This window comes from Aotus nancymaae, unplaced genomic scaffold, assembly GCF_030222135.1.
Source record: "Aotus nancymaae isolate 86718 unplaced genomic scaffold, 86718_ANA_hifiasm-v0.15.2.pri h1tg000011l, whole genome shotgun sequence".
Taxonomy (NCBI): Eukaryota; Metazoa; Chordata; class Mammalia; order Primates; family Aotidae; genus Aotus; species Aotus nancymaae.
This window is the reverse complement of record NW_026988422.1, coordinates 79,492,447-79,503,778: the sequence shown is the minus strand read 5'-3', so window position 1 is coordinate 79,503,778 and position 11,332 is coordinate 79,492,447.

Genomic DNA, 11,332 nt, shown 5'->3' with positions numbered 1-11,332 from the left:
CTTATTCCAATGTCCAACAAGTCTTCCCACAACAGTTTTCAGATGTCTATAATACCAGACGGTGAAGGATTTCCTAAATGAAACTAAAAGGGCTTCCAGGAAGCCTTATCTTGAAGTCAATATCCTCTTCGTTTCCTTACAAGAATTTCTCTAAGAGAAATTTTTTTCATAAAGCTTAGAGGGAAAATAAAAAGTGGCAGGAAAAAAACAGAACATGAAAACTCAAGATACGAAATGATTCAGGATTTTTCCTCAAGTAGAAAACTGGACTGCGTCCTCAAGGTGAGCTTCGTCATTCTTCTGTTGGGTCTCAGAAGAAGATGAGCATTCTTGGGAGCTGCTGGGAAGCAGAAGAATCTGCCCAGGTTGTAAGTGGCAGGGTGGATGCAGGCTGGCTTCCCCCAACTCCACCCACTTGTTGAGATCTGCTGCACAGCTAAGACAGAACATTCAGGAACATGACCCAGAAAATGGGCTTACAGATTCTTGCAGTCAAAGAGCACATGACACTCATAGGAGGCCCATGCAGACATCTCACAAAGTCTGGGTTTCTTTCAGTGTTCCACCATTAAGAACATTGAGCCTGAAACCAGATGGCACTGAGAGCGACCAGAGGTTCAGAGGAAGGACCTGGGGCAATGGGCAGAGAGGGTAAAGAGAAGGGATATGGGGCTCATTCATTGTCTGTAGGGTGGTTTGGTGGAGTAATCCCCAATAGCAACACAAGGAGGCTTGTGTAAGTTAAGGAGCTAGCGGGAAGTGAGTTGAATAGAGTGAAAGAGCTACCCCTAAATCCCAACCCTCATGCTCCTGTGGGGTTGGGGAATTTTATGCGTCAGATGATATGACTCAAAGACAGTGGTGAAGCACAATCAGCTTTGTACATTCTTCTGGAGTGCATCTGTGTGTGATGTGTGTGCTCTTGACTGCCCTGATATTAGGATGTCTAATAACGCATGTCTCCTCAACCTCCCACAAACGAAGACCTGGTGATGGTGATGGGACTCTAGGTAGAGCCCTAGCCACCCCCACTGAGACTTAGGCAGCTGGCAATATAAAAGGAATCAGGTGGGGGTCACTGGGACATGGGAGGTTTCATCTAGGGCATAATACTATGAGAGGGGTTGAGGAATAGGTCTGTATTTCTAAGCCCCATATACACAAGCCCTGGGCCAGAGCTGTAGAGATGAACTAGGCTTGGTTGTGGCAGGGGACAGGTTGATAATATGCTCCAAATGCTGTGTGCACATCATGGACCATCCTGTGGCTAACACAGGACGAGGCAGAGCAGCAACAACTAGAGAGACAAAAACATGTTAACAGTTCAGAATGGGATTGGGGATCATTCTATGCCTTTTTCTGGAAGTTTAATATACTTCCAGAGTGGACAGTGGTGGGCTGGAGATGGCTCATATGGGCTTACAATGGCAGATAACGTCTCTCTTTCCAACTCTCTGATCAAGGACATCAGGTTGGTAGTTTGCAAGTGGCCATCATGGGAATATTTACACCATGGCAATCAGCAAGTGCTACAGACCAGGACTTCTTTTTCCCCAGATTGCTGGTTGTGAAACATTTACCAGCACATAATGGGCAATAGGTAGAGTGGTAGGCAGGCAAGTAGGAATCAGTGAGAGCTAACAGATAGCGCCTAACTCCTGCCTGAAAGAGAGGTGGTTTTATTTGGAAACTAGTCCTGTATAGTGGAAAGAGCATGGTCTTAAGAGTCAAGCAAATTTACCTGAGTTTGAATCTAAGCTCTCCTATGGATCGGCTCATAACCTTGGGTACACTGAGCTTCAAGGTCTTCATGTATAAGAAGTGGGGACAGCAGTGTATCTGCCTTTTCATGGGGTGAGTCTGGTGAGCCAGGCACATTATAACCTTGGTCTCTAATACTCACATGCCTTGAATACATGCAGAAAAACATATACTTAATCAATAAGGATTTCTTGGGCACCTACTTACTACAGTGTGCTGGATAATGTGATGTCCAAAAGGCCACCTGTCTATCGGAAGAGTAGAGGAAGAAGCTGCCATTCATACAGGATAGAAGTATGACTTTGTGGTGTGATGTGGCAGCCCACACATGGCCTCCAGTGACCCCCACCTCCTGGCACTCACAGTTGTGTAATTCCCTTTCTGTATAGTTCCCAGAGTGTTCTCTGTGACCAATAGCACATGGTAGAAGTGTGTGTTGTGTTTTCCTCTGTTAGGTCTTGAGGTCCCTCTCATGAGAATGGCTGTAAACTCTACCCCTGCTGTGATGTGGCTCCAGGGATCTGGTCATGGATATTTACAGAGTGTCTTCCAGGGGATATATCTTTATTCTGGCAGATGACCTAATGCCTAAGTGCCAGACACATGACCAGGTGTCCCTCTCACAGAAAATTTGTTTACACTGGCAGTCACCCTTGTGGCTCTTGTCTGACCTCCGTCCAGTTTATTCCTATCAAGATATCAATTCTCTGGGAGAACCCTGAGGGAAAGAAGCTGGGTTTGGGTGTGTTAGTTGGGTGAGACTCAGAGGAGATGACTCAGCAAAACACATGAAATAACAGAAGCAGTTTATTACTCACAGATCCCAGAGAAAAGAAGGCAGTATGTCTCCCAGGGGCAATGGGAAGCAGAAAGCCATCCAGGATAATGCGTTCAAACAGTGGGTGGAGAGCAAGACAGAGCTGTAAGGCTACCCACCCACCCACTTGGGTTTGCGGGCCCAAGCTATTATTGGGGTCCAAGGAGTTACCCAAGCAGGTTTCCTCCTGGGAAGTTCTAATTGGTGGGTTTAGAGAAAACAGGCACAGGTTTCATGGAGTCATACTGTGACTGAGAGGGTGGTCACTGCAGCGTATTTGTGCTCTCTATGTGGGGTATGGGAATCAGTGGGGTGCATCAAGTAGGTTGCATCCAGCTGTCCATGGGGAGGTGTTCACCAGGAGGCGGTTGCTTAAGGCAGGTTTCTGGAATTGAGGAACTAGAGGGCAGAGAACTGGAAAGTGTGTCGAGGGTGACCAAACCCAGCTTCTGGTATAAGAAAGTCCAGCTTGTATTCAAAACAGATGCTGATGTAACATAGCAGTAACAATAACTCACTCATCTTGGGATGTCACTGCCAAGATTAGGTTGTAGAAGACTTCAGCTTTGGTCTTGGGCTCTCTCTCTGGAACCATTCACTTTGAGGGAAGCCAGCTGACAGGCCATGAGCAGCTCTAAGGAGATACCCCATGACAAAGAACTGAAGGCTTTTGCCAGTATGTAGTGAGCTTGAAAATGGACTCTCCAGCCCCAGTTGAGCCTTCAAATGACTGCAGTCCTGGCCAACAACTTGACAGCACCCTCGTGAAAGACCCTAAGTAGAACCACCCAGCTCAGCCTCCCCTCAATTCCCAGTGCTTGAGACTGAAACAGATGCTTCTTTCAAGCTGCTAAATTTTGGGGTAATTTGTTATGTTGCTCTAGATAATAAATCCAGGGATTATGGCTAGAAAACTACTAGGCAATTTTACAGATGAGGAAGCATAAGTTGAAATAAAGAGAAGCAAATACCTATAGAGTGCTAGAGAGGGATGAAGTCTTGGAAATCATCTGGTTCATGCCATCAAAAGAGATAAATAAGAAGAGTAGTTATTATTAAAGAGTTTTATCACGTCAGCAACATTGTACCCATAGTGCTATTCCCCCAATGCATCAACTGTTTACTTTTCTCCTCAGCCCCTCGCACTTTTTAGCTATAAGCTGGATAGTTAATATTCTAGTGTACGTGCAGTTTTGTGACCAGCTTTTAAAAACATAACATTTACTTGCTTTCATCTTTCCACAGAGTTATCACATTGATCATTGTAAATGTACATTAGGTAGGTACAAAAGTAATTGCTGTTTTTGCCATTACTTTCAATGACAAAACTGCAATTACTTTTACACCAACCTAATAGTATTTCATGGCATCAACAAGGCATATTTCCTAGGATTTTTAGTAGACATTTCTGCTGGGTATGATAAATAGCCTTTTAAGAAACAGCTACAGATTCTCCTCTAATTATGATGGGGTTATGTCCTGATAACCCATCATAAAGTCAAAACATCATAAGTCAAACCATCCTACATCAGGGAGTATCTGTATATATGTGATTTTTTCATTTCTTCCCCAGTAATTTCCTTTGGATACATTCCCAGAAGTGAAGTGAACAAGAATGCTAAGGTATTTTTTTTTTTTTTTTGCTCTTGGTGTGTACAGAAGGGATGCTAAGGAAGGTGTCTAAATGTTGTCCATCCTACATTTCTGATATGTCTAAGGGTGTTGCCCCTCCAGGGGTCTGACTCATGATGGTCTGATTGGCCTCTAGGACAAATTCACCTTGGGAGAAGGTGAAGGGCTCAGCCAGGAAAATAACGGGCATTATTCTATTTAAAATCTACACATTCATTATTCTCATATCCACACCCTAATAAGTGTGTGTGTGTGTGTGTGTGTGTGATATGTATATATATGTCCCATTTTGCAGATGGAGAAAGTAAGGTAGTAAAAGGCGTGTGAGTTTTATCCTTAAGGGATAAAACTAGTGGTTGGAGCCCAGACCTATCAGTCTCTCACACTTGCACGCCTTTCACAACACGATATTGTCTTGAAATTTAGCTTTAACTGCTCATTGTTGTTATGGTTTGTGACTACGCTGATCCTTGGATCCCTTCAGCTCTTAAGACCTGCGTGCCCCTTTATAAGGTCTGAAGCAGTTTCAGCATCAAAGGACTGCATGACCGCTTCTGTTTAACCACAAACTCATCTGCACTGGCGTTGAAAATTTTCTTCATTTTCCCTAGTTTAATCCAACCAGCTCAACTTCGATTTGAAGTGGAGGGACTCGTCCAAGGTCACGCACTGAATTAGCCACACCGTTTCTGCTTTGCCCTCTCGCCTATTTCCAGCTTATTCTTTTTTATTCCTCCACTGCTTTCCCTGCCTTCCAGCCTAGCGTACTCCAAAAGAAGACTGAAAATAGTGCCTCTGGTCACGAATCAATTTGCTCAAGGGTCCTCTCTTTTGGATAAAAAGCAAGGATGTGACCGATTCCCATATCCATGTCCGTGCAGTCACACAAAGCTGGGACATCAACTTCCCTGCCACTTCTCAGGCCACAGGAAACCTGGACGGCCGCCTCCGCCAACCTTTAAAGTGTCCATTTCCTCAAAGCTCTGCGGTCCCACCTCCCACCTCTGGCCATGGAATGCCTTGGCCCAAGAATGTCTCCCTATATGGTGGTGGTTTGTCTACACTCTGGGCTAATTCCCAAAATAGATGCTCAGGAAGTGTCTCCATTTTACTCACTTAGGGAAGGGCGTCTTCCAAAACGGGTCAAAGATATCCTGGGATGGGAATGGGGAAAGGGAAGACAGAGAGACCTTTGGACTTGGTCATTAAGGAAGGGATGTGATGTCTGGTGTTGTAAACTCCAAGCCCAGTAATCAGATGTGAGAGAGGGAGAGGCAGCCTGGAGTGAGTGGCCAGGACTACTTCCAAAACGGGGACTTGACAGAATTGCTTAGGTTTTGTTTTGTCATGAAGAGATTCTAGATTTGCTTCTTTTTCTTTTAAAAAAAAATTGGCCTGGCACAATGGCTCATGCCTGTAATCCCAGCACTTTGAGAGGCTGAGGTAGGTGGATCACCTGAGGTCAGGAGTTCTAGACCAACCTGGCCAACATGATGAAACCCCGTCTCTACCAAAAAAATACAAAAAATTAGCTGGGTGTGGTGGCGGGTGCCTGTAATCCCAGCAATTTGGGAGGCTGAGGCAGGAAATCACTTGAATCCTGGAGAAGGAGGTTGCAGTGAGATGAGATCACACCACTACACTCTAGCCTGGGCAACAGAGCAAGATTCTGTCTCAAAAAAAGAATTTAAGGCAAAATTCACATTAACATAAAATTAATATTTTAAACCCCACAATTTAGTGGCACTTAGTATATTCACATTGTGCAACCACCAGCTTTATCCAATTCCAAAGCATTTTCATCATCCCAAAAGAAAACTCTGTGTCCGTTAATTTACTCCCTGTTCCTTTTTCTCCCCAGCCCCTTTCAGTTACCAATCTGCTTTCTGTCTCTATGGATTTAACTATTCTGGATATTTTATATGAATGCAGTCATATAATTACTGTGCACTATGGCACATGTCTGTAATCCCAGATGCTCAGGTGGCTGAGGCACGTGTTTGAGCCCAGGACTTTGAGACCAACCTGGACAATATAATGAGACCCTCTCTCAAACAAGCAAACAATAAACAAAAGACAGGTAAATGGAGCTGTATAATTTGTGACCTGGCTTCTTTAACTTAGCATAATGTTTTTGAGGTTCATCCATAACGTACATAGCATGTGTGAGTACTTCATTTCTTTTTATGGCTGAATACTATTCCATTGTACGGATGTAATGCATTTCATTTATTCATTCATTGATGGACATTTGGGTGGTTTCCACACCTGTTGGTTATTGTGAATAGCGTTGCTGTGACTATTTGGGCACAAGTGTTTATTTAAGTGTTTAGTAATTGAATTTATTTCAGTTCTTTTGGGTATATATCTAGAAGTGAAATTGCTGGGTCATATGGTAATTCTAATTTAACTTTTTGAGGAGTCACTAAGCTGTTTTCCACACTGGCTGTACCATTTCACGTTTCTACCAGCAATGTACAAGGTTCCCGTTTCTTCACGTCCTTGCCAGCACTTGCTACTTTCCCTTTCTTTGATTCTACCATCCTAGTGCATGAGAAGTGATATTTCATTGTAGTGTTCATTTGCATTTCTCTAACGACTAACAGTGTTGAACATCTTTTCATATGCTTCTCGGCCATTTGTGTATCTTTTTTTGGAGAAATGTCTAAGTCCTTTGCTCAGTTTTTAATTGGGTTAGAATTGTTTTTAACCTCTGAACTGAAAAGGGATTTGGGGATCATCTATTGCCTGCCCAAATTTCTCCCATTTTACAAATGAGGAAACAGAAACCTAGGCAGGTGAACAGATAGCCTCAAGATTACAGTAATGACTGAGCTGGGACAAGAAATCAGAGCTCTTGACTGAACTCTGGACACCTCACTTAGCCTATTCTTCACAGATTTGACCCAAGGACAGATCACAAGTCTAGACAGCTGGACTTTGGCTCTAAGGAAAGCTCCAGAGCAACAGATCCATGGTCCTATTGATCTGGCTTGCTGGTCACCCAGCTAATAGAGGTAGGGACTTAAGAGCAAGTTAATGGCCACAGAGAGTGAAGCCAGCAGCACTCATGCCTTAGTTAGCCTCACTCACTCTCCCAGTCATTAACCCCTCCAGGTCTGTGTCCCTACTGATGCTTGGTTTCACCATATTTTCATTCATATGCAAATAGATGGATGGATGGATGGATGGGTTGATGGTAGGGAGGTAGATGAATGGGTGGGTACATAGATGGATAGATGAATGGATGGATGGATGAATGGGTAGATGAATTGATGGGTGGCTGAGGGGTGGGTGGATGGATAGATTGATAGACAGACAGACCAGACAGGATAGACAGGTAGATGGATGGATAGGTGGAGGACTCCCTCCATCTCACGGCTCTTCTTTGTGCTGTTTTCTCACTGAGAAGCTCTGTTTCATAGTTGGCACTCACTGATGGCGCAGGATGAGTGGTTTCGTAGTTGTCTCTTTAGTTGTCCAGTTCTTCAGGTTGTGGCATTTACAGACATCCACAAAAGCACAGTTCATAGAGGGAGCAGCGATGTGTTCATTCTTGTCTTTAATGTCTTCCTTCTCTGGATCTCAGCCTCTTCAATGCTTCCTCCCTCTCCTGTGTCTTCAGTCTGCCCCATTCTAATCTCCTTATTAGTTCCTATCAGCAAAAACATGCCTTGCTCTCTTACCTTTGCAAATGTCTTTCTTGTAAGCATGCCCCATCCACTAGGGCTTTTTTTTGTCACCCCCCACCAGCCACTGACAGGCAACTTCTTGAACAAATTATCTGCCCTCTCTGACTCCTGTTACTCATTCTTGCTCATTCTTCAACCAATCTTCTGGCTTTTTCCTCCCCCCATTCACTGAAATGGGTCCTTGCATATCTTTAAATGTGACCTGTGCTTTGGAGACTTTATCTTGCACACCTATCCACAGCATTTATACTACAGACTGTTCCTCCTCAAAACCCACTCCCTGACATTCTACGACAGATGCCTCTCCTGGGTCCTCTCTGCCCCTACCTGTTCTTCCTCAGACTCCTTTACTAGCCCCTCCTCTTGTAGCCAACCCTTAAATGCTGTAGGACCTCATAGTTCTGTTCTAGGTACTCTCCATGCCAATACTTTCCACGTGGCAGATAATGACTATCAACCAGTTTATGGTCCCCAGATTTCTATAGAAAACCAAAATTTCTCTAAAAACCCAGACTACAAAGTCAACCTCTCATGGGCACACCTTTCCCTTGAATGCCTCACTGGTACCTCAAACTAATCATATGCAGGGCTGAATCCTTAGTCTTTCTCTCCAAATTTGCTTCTCTTCTCAGATTCCCTTCTGCAACATGCTTAAGTGTACCAGTTGGGACTCTAAGTCTCAATTCTGGCCATGGCATTTTATCAGCTCTTGTTCTAAGGGCTGCCCAGTTTGCATATCAGGAAATCCCATGGCCAAATGGATAGGGGTAGCAGTGTCAATGTCTGCACTCGTAGTATATAAGATCAACCCTTGAGGGTTCACAGGTTTGCGTGGAACCAATCATAAGGACATGAGCAGCAATGCCACTGGGGAATCAATCCCAGAAGGAAATGTCTCATGTGGAGCAGAGCTCTGAGCTTTCATAGCCCAGGCGCTCTTGTTGCCACCACGGGGCTGTGTGCTGTGCCTCCTGTCCCAACGCTAGAGAGTGAGCCTCTGGCTGGAAGCTCCTTGCTCTGAGAGAGCCCTTATAGCAAATGCAGTCCACAGTGAGAAGAGACAGCATCTGTAGCTTTTGGGCCATCAATGGGCTCTTGAACACTCACCTAAGGGTGAGGTACTGTGGCTATCTACCCCATCCTAAAACAGCGTTTGTTTGGGGGCAGGGAGTGCAACACTAGGAAACTTTGCTTTAGAAAGATTGAGTAACTAGATAAGATATTGTTTTGTATTGGATGATTCTACAGTAAACATGAGTAAATTGAGAAAGCTATCTTTCAGTTTCCACTTATTACACTGAAGTCGGTGGGGCAGCTGGGCAACGTCCTGAGACCAGACTTTACAAAAAATAAAAAATTTAGCCAGGCGTGGAGTATGCGCTGTGCTTGGCAGCATGTGCCTGTAGTTCAGCTACTTGGGAGGCTGAGAGGGAGGATCCTTGAGTCCAGGAGTTTGAGGCTGCAGTGAGCTATGATTGCTCCACTGCACTCCAGCCTGGGTGACAGAGCAAGAACCTGCCTCAAAAAATAAAAGAAACCAGTGGAGTGATCGCACTGCCACTTACTGAAGGTCTGAGATCCCCTTTCCCTCACTCCTTTCCCTGCTCTTTGACATCCTCTCAGGTTAAGAGTCCTGCCATCTTCCCAGTTGCTCAAGCCTGAATGCCAGGGTCCCTTCCGGCCCTCCCAGTTTACACCCCTTAGCCAATCTGCCAACTCTACTTCTACAGTGTCTTGAGAATTAGTCACTGGAATGAGACTGCCAGAGGGTGAAACCTGGCACTGCCTCTTTGCCACTGCTTGTTGGCAAATGGTGCTGTTTCTCAACTTTTCTGTGCCTCTGTTTCCTCATCTGTAAAATGAGAACAGTAGCACAGAAACTGTTGTGCTGATGTAATTATCAATAATGTTCCCTTTCTCCCTTGAAAGTGTCCTAGCTTGGATAACAAATTACATGGTCAGCCTAACTGATATGAGTATTATAAAGCCTAACCAAAGTTCCCTCTTCAGGCAATACACCCATCCCCCTGCTGCGAATATCACTGTTATCTCACTCATTAATGCAAATAAAAATCTCAGTCATCATTCATGTCAGAGCTGCTTTCTTTGTCCACTGTAACTGGACAAAGTTACATCTTGAACAGATGCTCTTGAACAGAGACACACACGCTGCCCCTCCCTCCTCTGGTCACAGTCATGCACCAGTGTCCCATCAGACTTCACTTATGAAACAGATTCAAAGATAAAAGTGTTAAGAATTTTAAGACAGCAACAGCACAGCCTTAATCCAAGCACTAGGCCTTACTGAGCAAGGGGTCCTGTGGGGCCTGTCTACATGCAGAATGGTAAGCTATGTCAGTGGTTGTTTTTTAAAGTCACTAGTGTTGGACTGGCTTATTATGCAGGAAAAGCTAACTAATATAATATGCTTGTCTTTCAGTGCGCCTGTGTAAGTAAAATTAGGTATCACACACGAAACACCTGAATCCATACATACTGACGAGTAGAATTGGTTTGAATGGATTGCTAACCCAGCTGCATATCCATAAATTGCATACTTCCTGGGTAGAACGTGTAAGCATCAGTGTCCATAACCTATATTGAAAAATAAATGCATTTCCTTATAAAGATATAACGACAGTGTAAATAAACTGTTTTAAAAAGAATCCATAAAATGTGCCTATCATCCTACTGCCTTTACCATAAGGTCCACATATCTTAGCAGGACTGCAAAATCCTTCAAATTCCAGCTTTATCTGTCTTTCTAAACTGCATCTACTCCTTGTTACCTCCATTCATATAAATGACATCTAAGACATTCATTATGTAAAACTTCCTTTTAATTTTGGTCCTTGATATGATTTGGCTGTGTCCCCACCCAAATCTCATCTTGAATTGTAGCTCCCATAATCCTCATGTGTTATGGGAGGGACCCAGTGGGAAGTAACTAAATCATGGGGGCAGGTTTTCCTCATGCTGTTCTTGTGTTAATGAATAAGTCTCACGAGGTCTGATGGTTTTATAAAGGGCAATTCTCCTGCACATACTCTCTTGCCTGCCACCATGTAAGATGTGCCTTTGTTTCTCCTTCTCTTTCTGCCATGTTTGTGAGGCCTCCCAGCCATGTGGAATGGTGAGCCCATTAAACCTCTTTTTCTTGGTCAGGTGTGGTGGCTTCCATCTGTAATCCCAGCATTTTGGGAGGCAGAGACAGGCAAATTACCTGAGGTCAGGAGTTCAAGCCAGCCTTCCAGACATGGTGAAACCCCATCTCTACTAAAAATATACATCTATAGGCACACACATATAATACCAGCTACTCAGGAGGCTGAAGCCCAAGACTCGCTTGAACCTGGGAGACAGAGGCTGCAGTGAACCGAGATTGTACCACTGAACTCCAGCCTGGGTGATGAGAGTGAGACTCCATCTC